Source organism: Acinonyx jubatus, chromosome B1 (assembly GCF_027475565.1).
Source record: "Acinonyx jubatus isolate Ajub_Pintada_27869175 chromosome B1, VMU_Ajub_asm_v1.0, whole genome shotgun sequence".
NCBI lineage: Eukaryota > Metazoa > Chordata > Mammalia > Carnivora > Felidae > Acinonyx > Acinonyx jubatus.
Window position 1 is genome coordinate 8,401,101 of NC_069382.1, and position 9,979 is coordinate 8,411,079.

A 9,979-nucleotide genomic window follows, 5' to 3' on the forward strand; every position below is an offset into this window, starting at 1 on the left:
GTTGAAATCCAGTCCCCAATTTAATGGAATTGGGAAGTTGAACCTTGTGGAAGTAACCAGGATTAGATGAGGTCGTGAAGGTTCCACTCAGTTAATTAAGGTGTTAATACCCATAAAAGAGTCACAAGAGGGCGTGGTTCTACTCTTCTGTCCTCCCTGTGAGAGAACAGCAGGAAGCCTGCCATCTGGAAACCAGGAGCGGGGCATCACCAGATCCTGGATCTGCGGGCACCTTCTCCTTGAACTTCCCACCTTCTGGAAATGAGAAACACGTACTTGTTGTTTAAGCCACCCATTCTAGGGTTTTTCGTTACGGTGGCCTGAACTATATCCCCTAGTAACCCACCAAGAACATGGAATATTGACTGAACAGCATAATTTGTTAAGAGAATGTGGACACTTGGGGTTATCAATTTACCTGGGATCTAATTTCTTAAGAATCTCGTGAAGATATTGGAGGTTATCTGGTGTCATATCTGATTTAGAATTTGCGAACCTTATAATTTACTGATACTGCTGAAGAAGGGGAAAGAAATGAAATACCTGATTCCCAAAGAGCAAAATTAACTGTAGCGGTTGCAGGATAAGCCTGGATGTCAGAGGTAGAGACAGGTGACATGTGCCTGACGCTGACTAGCTATGTGGCCTTCTCTCTGAATTATGACTCACTTCTCTCTTAAGCTCAGACTCTTCATCTCCAAAATATGGGAGATCGACTTGGGGATCTCATTCGTGTATTTCATTTTTAAAACTAGAATCCTGCAAACCATGTTTTATATTTACAAAGTGAACTCTAATGAGCTCTCATATATTATCAAAAAGACAGAGAGAGAGCTAGAGCTGAATAGAAATACTTTTTAAAGATTCTAGCAGGGGAAGGCTTATCATGGAATCATCCGTGATCTTCCTTTGTCCTATTTCCACACCCAGTGGTGGTTACTTCCACGTCATTAAGGGGGAGTGATATTTCTGCCTCTTCTATGATTGATCAAGTTTAGATGATGCAGGTTTTGTATCTCTCACTGTACTTAAATCACTGCAGTCATATTATAGCTTCTTTCTTGTTACCTATAAACATTTATGCCTTTGTTTCTTGTTTAATTTCCTACCGACAGTGTTCCGATTTTCTGCTTTGTGAGATGAGGCTGTTCATCTCCCTCTCCTTTATTTGATCTTTCTTCCCCTTTCCATCGCCCATCTTCTGTTATTTCTATTTAATCGTACTGTTACCCATGTATGCAAGTATACAGTTAGTCTAGTCTTTAACCATATTAAAATTGTGTGTGGTTCCAGAAGTTGACATGAAGATTCCAACCCTAACACTAGCTTCTCTAGTTCTGCACACACGTTCATTCAAGGTGTGTAGTGTGTGTGTGTGTGTGTGTGTGTGTGTGTGTGTGTGGTGTTGTGGAAGGAAAAGCTAAGGCTTAAATGATTCTAATAGCTGAAAATCAACAACAGTGCTTGCGTAATTCCATCGTTATGTGGGGAGGCAGATCAGAGGGCAGCAGAGGTAAGCCTAAGGCATCGGCCTTGTGGCCTCCTACTCCCTTTTAAACGAGGCTTCCTTTTATTCTGCCCTGCTTGGCAGGCTGGGAATGGGGTGTGTGTGTGCGTGGCAGGGAGCTTGCGGAGGGGTCTATATAGGTCCGCTTGTTTTTAACGCTACATTTCGCGGGTGCGCTGTCATTCCTGACATTTCTGATTTCTTCCTCTTTTTAGAGTTTTGGGAGCACGCCAGTCCTTCTACACCACATCTGCGTATCACCTCCTTCACTCTACATCTTTTGACATGGCTCTTCCGTCTTCCAAATTTCCAAAACCTCTTCCACTTGTCTCCTTGCGTTTCCTTTGATACTATGGGCTTCCTTCTCTTCCTCTTCCTTTTTAAAGTCATTTCAAAGTAGTAGAGGGAGAGGAAATGAGCATCTTGACTTGTAAGCTCCTGAAAAGGTCTTAAACATGAAGGGGGTATGAGAAGCCAGTCTTTGAATACCAGGCAGCAATTGAGAAATAAACCAGTCACCCATAAGTGAAATTTCACACGTTAAGCAAGCGGGCTCAGGAACACATTTCGTTGAGGCGCTTCCTGCTCCGGGTTTCTTTACCTGTAGGGAGGATGCAGTGGGGACGAGGAAAGGAAGTGTGCAGGTGTGCACGAGTGCCATCTTGGCTGTCCCAGGCAGGGAGCTGGCGCCACACCTGTGTGTTCGTGCAGTTTCTAGCAGCATATGGAGGACAAGGGAATCAGGGTGTAAGGAGCCCAGTAGGACACAAATGGTGGCCAGTGAGACTACGTGACCTCTATCAGATACACTTGCCCAAAGATACTCTTCAGAATCTAATTTCTTGCTCCGGTCTAGGTAACAATGATAATCCCAGACAACATTTACTGAGCACCTTCTGCGTGTGGCACTAAATACTTTAGACGAGTCCCCCAAAACGGTCCTATGAGGTAGTTACTATTATTGTCCTTGTTCCGTTTTTACAGGAGCAAAGAAGGTAAGTTAATTGCTCAACAGCCTGCAGCTAATAAGTGATAGAGGCAGAGTATGAACGCAAACAATCCGGTTCCAGAGTTCTTCTAAGATGGGGTGTGTGTGTGTGTGTGTGTGCACGTGCGTGTGCTGCATATGCTACAGGATCTCAAAATGCTTCTGGCCAATGGTGTGCTAGTAAACAGTTTCTCCAGAGGGAAAAACAAGTCCTAATAGTAGTGTTTGCTGACAGGTGTGGTATGCCTGCTCCCACCATGGCTGATTGCAAGGTATTAATGATCGAACAGTTGGCCCCACTGGTAAAAGTGGGATCCAATATATTGCTTTAGCCTCACTAGAACTGAATTGAGGGAGCTTCGATTGTCTGCTATTACTTTTATTCTGAACTCATCTTTGGTTTAATTTTCATTTGGCCTTAATTACAATGAGCAGAACAAAATAGGAAGGCAAATGATTTTGGTTTTACTTAGGAGTGGAAAGTATTTTGAAACTGATGGTGGTGAAGGGTTTTACCTAAGTTAGAAAAAAATAGAGATAGATTGCTAGCAATTGGAAGGGACTCTGTTTTTCTACATCCACGCTTAGATCTAATTTTCTCATAAATATTATGTCACCATCCACATTATAGGAACCACATTTTAATTAAAGAAAATAAAGAGCAGGCACATCTAATGCAGCATAGAAAGGTCCCAAGTTCAAATCAGTTGACCCATTTTTTCGTGCACGGTCCATGCATTAGAACTATAAATAACTTCCTGTCCCTTTAACTCAGAAGCAAATAAGTTTGATCGTGGCAGCTTTAAGTTCCATTCTATCCATTTACTTTAAAAATATCTTTTTTAACATTTATTAATTTTTGAGAGACAGAGCATGAGTGGGGGAGGGGCAGAGAGAGGGAGACATAGAATCCAAAGCAGGCTCCAGGCTCTGAGCTCTCAGCACAGAACCCAACGCAGGGCTCAAACTCATGGACCTGAGCTGAAGTCGGATGTGTAACTGACTGAGCCACCCAGGTGTCCCCCATTATATTCATTTTTTATTTTGATTATTTTATTCTTCAAATGGGTGTGCACTCCATTGGCACATTGCTGGCTGAGCCTGGGTTGGGTAGGAAAACATCATATGGCACATATGAGCCAGAAGCAATTATATTTTTTTGTAGACCTCGTTATCTCATTTTAACTTCTTAAGACAGGGGTTGGAATTATACTGAGTAATCATAAACAGCATAATATTCAAGAAAAACAAGTAAAAATTTTAAATATGTCTTTTTGGAAGTGTTTTCAAAGGTGTAGGATTCTTTTTTAAAAATGCCAGTAAAATGACATAAATAGGTCTTAATTTATCTTCATAATTAGCATCCAATTAAGATATATATTTATATGTCACCAGTTTTTATTCAAATGAATTTAATGAAACTGTTAAGATACTAAATGACTTCAATTATGTCCATAGCTCCAAATTCAATCACCAAGCATCAGATGTAATGACACTTTAAAAAGGAGTTCAACAAGGAAAAATGATGGGCTTGAAAAGTATATTATACTCTGTATAATATCTCAATTAAAATACATTATGCCTATTTGCCTTCTGAAACCAAAAGCAATCACTTGAGTAAATGCTGGTGTTGGAAATAGACATTTTTTTTTGTTTTTGTGTATATAGTGTACGTGTATATTTCTAGCAACTTTAGGTCAGTATCCTAGAAGAGTACTTCAAGATCTATAACAATTTTAACAGGGAAGGACTCTTGAAGTATCATTTATCTATCCATTATTTGGTATGTGTTATTTAGTTGTACACCTTGTTATAATTTGAATTATATTAGTTATCATCCCTTTGATTGTTTTCTTTAAAAAAATGTTAATATCTAGGGTTGTAGACGAGATTCCTGAGTAGAATTTGATTATTTCATTTAAAGAAATGATAATATCTAGGGTTTCAGATGGGATTCCTGAATAGAATAAGGAATCTTTTTGAAATTTTATCACAATCACTTTAACATTTTTTGCGTGAACAGCTTCAGACGGTTGTCTTTGGCCTTTGTAAAACAATTCTTTAGAGTCTGCATTTGTGAAACTACATTCCTTGTCCTTATCTTCAACTTAACTGCAGGTCTATAATCATTTACCTCAAATAGACAACAGACAGGGAATAATAACAAAATAAGGGATTTCCTACTAATAACTGTTGACAGAGTGCCAAGAATTGTGAAGAGTTGGAGATCTCATCCTACTTGACGGATAACAAGGTAGCCTGTTAATTTCATGGAAGCTGGCAGAAGACAAGAGATACTGGGTCAGAGACAAAGGACTTGCTTGCTTATACAGCACAGCAAACAGCATGGTCTTCCTATTCAGGTCCCTCCTAGGTCTGGTGAGGGTACAGAGCAGTGGGCTTGGGTGGGCACAGCACACAGTAAGGCTGCATCACAACTGAGGAAACTCAAGCTCAGGAAACCCTCATTTTTATAAGGAGGTTGCAAGCAAATCTGCCTAACATTTGCCTTAAAAAAAAAAAAGAGATTCTTTTTATTATGCTGGACAGCAAGCAAATTGCCCCTTGCCCGGGAAAGGGACACTATCTCAATCAAGGTTTTGCTTTAGAAACGTTGAAAAGAATAGTCCAGAACCGAAGCCAGTGCTATGCCTGCCTGAGAGGGTTGTAGTCAGTGCATGTAAAATATCAAAACTCACAATACTCGTATTATCTTCCTTAATCAGTTTTTGGTAGAATAAAATGACACCACACATAAAATTGTTCAGTATTGTTCAATGCTGAATCAATGCAGGCTATTATTTATTTATCTATTTTTTAATGTTTATTGTTTTTAAAAAATTTTTTCGTAACATTATTATTTTTTTTTTTTGAGAGACAGAGATGGAACACAAGCAGGGGAGGGGCAGAGAGAGAGGCAGACACAGAATCCGAAGCAGGCTCCAGGCTCTGAGCTGTCAGCACAGAGCCCGACGCGGGGCTTGAACCCACGACCTGCGAGATCACACCCTGAGCTGAAGTCCGACGCTTCACCGACGGACCCCGCCCACCCCCGCGAGAGCCCTGATGCAGACTATTATTATATAAGACTCCAGCCCATAGTCACATGCAAGACCTTCAAAACTTGAGCTTTCTTCCTTGTTACTGAAAATAGTATTTGCATTTTGTTTCCTTTCAGACTTCAATTTTTTAGAGCAGTTTTAGGTTCGCAGCAAAACTGAGCAGAAAGTACACAAAGTTCCGTTAACAGCCCTTTCCCCACACAGGCCCGGCTTCCCCCTACTGTTGCACGATGTCGCGCCCCAATACCTGGGGTTCGTTGTTTCTCCGCTTCGAAGAATGAGGAGGTGGACACTATTAGATACAGGATCAGAAAGGAAGAGTAGGAACATTCTCTTTACAAAGAGGGGGATTTGAAGGTGAGTACTCACGAGTCTAGGCAAGTCCTGGTTTTCTAAGGTCAGCACCCCCTTCCCTTCCCTCTATTTCCTTCTCAGGTTCTACCCCTATTGGCTTGACAGTGCTAGGGGCTGGGTTGCCCCTTCCTGACTGGTTCGATTCCATTGTATGGGGGCTGGTCTATGGCCATATCATTCCTTGTGGGGTCAAGTGTTCTGTGGTCCACTACTTATTTTTAATCAGGTCTTTTGTCAAATTCCTGAGGAGAACCTGTGGGGCAGTGGGTGGTGTCTGTTACATTCTCAAGAGGAACCTTACACCTGGGGGGTTTGCTGTGGTCAGACCCTCCCAGCGTTGTTCCAACCTAGGTGTTTTTCCCCACCCTGGGACCTCAGGTCCTGACCTTTCCCTCTCGGCCTGTTTCATCCCATCTTTCCCTATTATATTACCGTCAACATTTGCAGCAGGATGGGACATTTGTTACACCTCATGAACCGACATGGACACGGGTTTGTCACCCAAAGTCCAGTAGTTTCCATGAGGGTCACACTTGGTGTTCTATGTTCTGTAGGTTTGGACAGATGCACAGTGACCCGTGTCCACCACTGTAGTATCATGCGGAGCAGTCTTACTGCCCTGAAAATCCTTTGTTCAGCCTGTTCACCCCACCCTCCTCCCTAATCCCTGACAACCACTGATCTTTTTTACCGTTCCCATCCTTGTGTCTTTTCTAGAATGTCATAGTTGGAACCAAACTACACATACAGTCTTCTTAAACACATAAGGGAATTCTTAACAAAGCCATCCATAACCTTCCTCCCCGGCAATGCCTTTGACTTCTTGATTAATTTCTAACCGATATCTTTCTAGGTATTTTTTGTGTTTATTTTTAACTCCTTTTGTCTTCTAAACAGTTCATTTGTAGTAAGTTTAATAACCTCCATAAAACTTTTCAACTACTTAGGCATATTTTACATATCAGTCAGAAGAAGGTAGTTTGTTCTGGTTCACAGTCACAAAGGCTTATTTCTGTCTGTCTTTCTATATCTATCTATCTATCTATCTATCTATCTATCTATCTATCTATCTATATTTATGAGTGTGAGGTGGGAGGGACAGAGAGAGAATCTGAAGCAGATCCCACATGGGCTCAATCTTACGGGTGAGATCATGACCTGAGCTGAAATCTAGTTGGATGTGTAACCAACTGAGCCACCCAGGTGCCCCTGCTGCCCCATTATTTAAAAAAAAAAATTCCAGGGATTAATCAAAGTAAATAAATGAAGATGCAATTACCAACATATTTATTACCTAGTTGTGGCTAAGGTTTTCCTCTTTACCTGTTGTGCTAAAAAATACCAAACAGCTGAGTCTTGTTCACCTAGGGTAACAATCAAGAAACTTTGAGACAGTTGACACCATAATGCTTTGTTTTTCTGATGGCTGTTTTTAAACTGAGCTAAGGTAATGCCCCAGTTAAAGCCCAGGAAACTCCTTTGTTATGTTAGAAACCTTACAGGAAAGGAAAGCTGAAAGTCAAGAGCGGAAGAGGCAGGAACAGAATGAGGTGGTGGGAAGGGTGTGTGTAACTCTTTGTATCCACACAGTATAGAAAACCTGACTAACGAAATCCAAGTGGCAGCGTTAATGTTCTCAGAAACACTTAAAGGTGACTAATCGTGTGTGTGCTAGGACAATTTATTTTCTCCTAAGTACTAATAGACAGTAATAGGCAAGGAATAGAACATTTTCTGTGGGGTCAAAGACAAAACAAAAACAAAAAGCCAACCTCGCAGAATGGAGAGGAAAGTGTTGCAGTCTGATCTTACCTTGACCCCAAGCACCTGATAGCCTCGCACCTACACAGAGGCACAGCCAGGATAGATGTGACGCAAACCCCCGACTACTGTTTGCCATAAAAAGTTAGGTCATGATGAATGTTTCCAGGGTTGCCGTCCCACGCACTTTCTCGCTTTCACCAAGTTTTACCAGTTCTAAGTTCCATTTATGATTGGCTCACGATTCTCTCTTCAAACTGTGCTATTGCACTAGTTTCCCACGTGTCTTCCCTGCAAACCCCACGGAACGCTGCTAACCAGAAGCTCATCATCAAAGAGGTGAGCTCCCTCTGTGCACATCACCAGGGACAACAAAGCATTTCTAGCTTTTCAAAAGAAAAGATAACACATCTGCAGCATTGAAATAATACGGTATTCAAATCTAGAACCTAAAAATAGTATTTCCAAAGCTAATTCTATTTGTCTTTCTACATGAGATATACAGGGAAATTATTTCCATCAGGAAGAAGAAAAGTGAAAGAGTAAATATATATTTTTTAATATTTATCTCTGAGACAAAGAGAGTGAGAGAGAGAGAATGGTGGCAGGTGCAGAGAGAGAGGGAGACAGAGGATCCGAGGCGGGCTCTGTGCAGAGCCTGACATGGGGCTTGAACTCACAAACCATGAGATCATGATCTGAGCCCAAGTCAGACCCTCAACCGAGCCACCCAGGTGCCCCGAAAAAATACTTTTTAAAAACATAAGTGGGTTGCTTTTATCAGCTAAACTCCTAATTTGCTGGGGAATGATAGGTCATAAAGACTTCCCATTTTTTTTTTTTACATTTTTTTTAACGTTTATTTATTTTTGAGACAGAGAGAGACAGAGCATGAACGGGGGAGGGTCAGAGAGAGAGGGAGACACAGAATCCGAAACAGGCTCCAGGCTCTGAGCAGTCAGTACAGAGCCCGACGCGGGGCTTGAACTCACGGACCGTGAGATCATGACCTGAGCTGAAGTCAGACGCTTAACTGACTGAGCCACCCAGGCGCCCCAGACTTCCCATTTTTCTGCTGGTAGCACCTGGCTGCCTAAAATGTGAACAGATAACCACTACATAAAACAGGGGGTCCCACCTTAACATAAACATTCTGCAAGTTTGAATCTGGCATCCTTTCCCTGTTCCAAGGCTCAATGTCAGGTTTACACAAATCCCCATACCTCATGAGAACCGTCAAAAGCTAAGATTTTCTCTTCTGGTCTGTGAGTGTAAAGCTGTAGGATTATTTCTCTCTTAGTTTACAAGTTCCCATTAGTCGCTGCTAATTCCAGATTTCAGACTTTCATTTGTAAAGACTCTGATTTGGTGGGCTAGTGTCCCATGAAAAGGAGGTATTTGCAGAATGACCTCCAAAGGCCAAAGCCACCATAAGACCGAAGAAAAAGGCTGCCAAGTCCAGCTTGACAAGAAATGGTTTATTGAGGGGACTTAGGGACAGACACGTATCTTGGGAAGCTGCAAGATAAGCAGAGGTTCACAACCCCACCTCCTGTAAAACTGCTTTTTACAGCCCTAGTGGCTGGGGGAATCACCCAGAAGGAAATGTTTAAGCATCGTGGTCCCATCTCCAGAGCAGATCAAGGATGTTTTGCCCCAAGGATGTCTTTAAGGTGTGACTATACAAAAAAAAAGTGTGTGTGTGTGTGTGTGTGTGTGTGTGTGTTGGCGGGGGGGGGGGGGCTGGGGCTGTGTTCCAGAAGTCTTCAGGTCACACACAGGTCCTCAAGGCAGATCGGTTCAAGATGCTGTTAGGTTCTCACAGCTCGAGCTGAGGGTGTTTGTGAAGAGGTTCTCCAGGCAATTATACAGGCCAGGTCTGAGAACAAGTGACCTGAAAGCATTCTGAAAACTATAGGTTTCTAGCCCTAAGTTATAAAGAACACTGCATATTACGATGAGTGCAGAAAAAGATCAGAGCAGATATACTATGCTTTGAGAAGAATATTGTACATACAGGTTTAAGAATGACTCCCGATGTAAAAGATGATTTTGAAGGAAAAGATGATGCTAGAAAAGGCACATGTGCACCTTTCTTGTTGTCAGATAGTTGACTGAATACTGACGAAAACAATACCAAGCTAGATGCCATTTTAGTGCCTATTTCTTTTGTTGTTGTTGTTGTTGTTGTTGTTGTTTATTTTTGAGAGAGAGAGAGAGAGCAAGCAGGGGAGGGGTAGCAAGAGGGGGAGACACTGAATCCGAAGCAGGCTCCAGGCTCTGAGCTGTCAGCAGAGAGCCCGACGT